Source organism: Bactrocera latifrons, unplaced genomic scaffold, assembly GCF_001853355.1.
Source record: "Bactrocera latifrons isolate USDA-ARS-PBARC rearing strain unplaced genomic scaffold, ASM185335v1 scaffold_134, whole genome shotgun sequence".
Taxonomy (NCBI): Eukaryota; Metazoa; Arthropoda; class Insecta; order Diptera; family Tephritidae; genus Bactrocera; species Bactrocera latifrons.
The window spans coordinates 190,553-194,038 of NW_017534786.1; the positions used below are offsets into that span (position 1 = coordinate 190,553).

At 38.1% G+C, this 3,486-nt stretch overlaps 1 long non-coding RNA gene across 1 annotated transcript in view; it reads left to right on the plus strand.

The window, feature by feature from the left end:
• The window catches only part of LOC108965129, a 167,835-nt gene that overhangs the window by 29,353 nt on the left and 134,996 nt on the right, over positions 1 to 3,486 (plus strand). The window lies entirely within an intron of this gene.

The window sequence follows — 3,486 nt, forward strand, 5'->3', positions numbered from 1 at the left end:
GGCTAAAGGTCTTGGCACAACCTACAAAACGACGCTATGCATGATTAGTTTGCGTTCAAAAGTTATAGATGTGTAACCATGTAGTTCACTAAGGTCGAAATTCGCACTATTTTAAAGTTTTCCTTCATTAAAGGCAAACCTGTTAGAGAAACGTTCTGTGAGATTAATGGTGCTTTGGGGGATGGTACTTTATCACTTCGAACTGCGGAGGAATGGTTTCAACGATTCAGAGCGGGTGAAAACGACACCATAGATAAGCCAGCCGGCGGAAGAACAGTGACACAAAAAAGCTTGATTTTTGAGTGCCGCATGATTTGATTTGGTCCTTCTGGACCGAATCAACGCCTGCGATATGCTGCTGAAATGTAATGAACTTGACCCATTTTTGAAGCGTTTGGTGACTGGCGATGATAAAAGGATCACATACGACAATATCAAGTGAAAACGGTCGTGGTCGGAGGCCGGTGAATCGTTTCAAACAGTGGCTAAGCCGGGATTGACAGTCAGGAAGGTTTTGCTGTGTGTATGGTAGGATTGGAAGGGAATCATGTGCTATGAGCTGCTGCCAGATGCTTAATTTTACCATCTAGTGCAAACAACTGGAACGCTTGAAGCAGGCGATCGACCAGAAGCGTCCAGAATTGGCCAACAGGAAGAGGGTAGTGTTCCACCAGGATAACACCAGACCACACATTTCGTTGATGACTCATCAGAAGCTACGGGAGCTCGGATGGGAGGTTTTATCGCATCCATCATATAGCCAAGTCCTGTTACTCCTGTTAGTGTCCATGGTGAACGCCTTCGTTGGTGTAAGGTTGAACCCAAAAAAAGGCTTGTGAAAAGTGGCTGTCCCAGTTCTTTGCAAATAAGGAGAGGGGTTCTACGAGCGAAGTATTATGAAGTTGCCGTCTAGATGGAAACAAATTATCGAACGAAACGGCGCATATTTGAACTAAATCCGATCACTGTAGCATCTTTTATAAATCATTCAATAAAGAGCAAAAAAGAGGAGGGAGACATTTGACAACTTTATATATTATATAAGCATCTCGCTTAGTTTTAGGTGATACGTACAACCGTTAGGTGATCAAAACTATTATATTCTGTAGCAACAGCTTACAAGAGTTTAAAAATAGCGCCAGAAGGTAACTTTTTGAGCATGCTTTGGATGCTATTAAGCCTAACATTTGTAGTATCATGTTAATCTTTTCTCTTACATATGTTAGTAAAGTTTTAAAGAAGACCACTATTCTCCACTTCCAAGTTAGTCGAAGGCCGGTTGACGAACATAGGGAATGTTCTTTTGGTCCGATTCTTAATCAAGTTAAATATTCATAACATTCGCAATTTATTATAAATAATGATTTATATAAGGATATTCCAATAATTATTTATTCTACACAAGAACTAACAACTAAACAAGAACCATCACTAAAATTTTAAATCTCCAACTTGTATGAAAAATACGTTTTCTTAAGGAATTCAAAAATCTGCCGTTGAGTGACTTTTTCAGTTGCGCGAGCCCAAGGCTGGAGAGTCGGCAGATAGGCCAGTTCGTAATGCAGTTTGAACAATTTTGTTATAATCACGGCGAAGGTGCGATTCGGTATCTTGTTAAGATAAAAGATCACCAACTCGTAGTCCGAAATAAAAGCCTTAGCCTCATTCGGGACATATTTGCAGACGATCGCTGAAAAATAGATCTTCGGTTGATAAAATCCGAATACCGAGTAAATTCTAGTACCGTTGAATCAGCGGAAGTAGGTCTGTACCTTGATATTTAGGGTATGTATATCACTATCTACGTTTCATCGATGGTCCCGAATGAAAATCCTTCGGACTGCGCTTAAATAGCGTCAAATACTGATGTGCAGTGTACTCATGATTGCAATTATTTTCCGGGATGAAAAAAGCGGCATACAAAACCATCTGAATCTTTCTAAATCCATTCTCAATCGCTACAGATACAGTATCCAAGCGCTCGTTAGTTTCACTCAGCGAGTTTTTTTTAGAAGCCAGAATCAAATCAACAATTGATTTTCTCTTTTCCCTTTTTTAAAATCCTCGCACAATACTATGCCAAAACTACAAGTTCAAATAGTAAATTTCTCAAACGATTAGTGGCGTTATCGGGTGGTCAGGTGAAGTTATTATCGGACTGCTCCGTAAGTGACATAGTCTCTTAACATAATATACATATATTAATTTATTGTATATTTTACATTGAATTTTTTGTATTTTTTTTTTAGTTGTGGGAATCTTCCAGTAACATTCTTTATTTGGTTTTTCGACTTTCTGCGTAATCATTCCAACTGAGAACACATGCACCATATCATTCAGATTCGTGTAGCGCTTGCTGTTTTGTATAAAACAGACTTCGATATTTTCCAGCATATATTATTAGTCATGAACTTAATTATCGCACTGGATTATTATTATAATTTTCCCATTTATATTATTGACTGTCATTTATTTTGAAGTTTGCTTCATTATTTACACCCTGCCTCTTCTACATATTAAAAATATGATTTCACCCCAAAATGATTGAAAGCACTTAAATTTGCAAATTTAATTGTGCAATAAGAATAAAGTATACACTTTTGTCACTGACATGTCCACCGTTCATCATACACATCATCTGTCAACTATTAATTTTATATAATATTCAAGCGACCTGCTTCTGTTTTATATGCGCCAAAGTACCTATGAGTACCTGTGTATGTGTGCGGCTACGTATGTAAAGCCCTTTCGGTTTGCGCATCATTGCAAACAGAGGCACTGATTTCTACGCTCCATATATTTAGCACACTCTCCCAAGTGACTGTCATCGTTCGTGCTCCCTGTGAACATGTAATTTGCAAACATTTTAATTAAATCGCTTTTCGTAAATTTTCAGTTCAATATGTTGCCATTGGACAATTTTGTTGCGATACCAATACGTTGCTACAAATCATGAATATGTATATATATTTGTCATTTTTATACGTGGACCATCACTTTCAGTAAATAAATTGTAAGACAGTGTATGCAATTGTCACTGTATAAATTCACATAAAAATTCACAAATACGAGTATAACCCAATATCAAAAAATCCGTTAGGATTGGAAAGGACATCTCCGAGCCTTCGATACCAAACGAAGTTTCAGACAAGGCGACTCCTTATTGTTTAACTTCTCCAAGCTACTTCTGGAGAAAATAATTCGAACAGCAGATCTGAATAGAAAAGGTACAATCTTCTACGAGCTTACAACTACTGGCCGTAACTACCGAGCTGTTAGTTCAGCTTTCTCCAGGTTGGACAATGAAGTGAATCAAATAGGTCTGGTAGTGAACGAGGGCAAGACGAAATATCTCCTGTCATCAAACAAACAGTCGTAGCACTCGCGACTTGACACTCACGTCACTGTTGACAGTCATAGCTTTGAAGTTGTAGATAATTTCGTCTATCTTGGAACCAGCGTAAACACCACCAACAATGTCAGTCT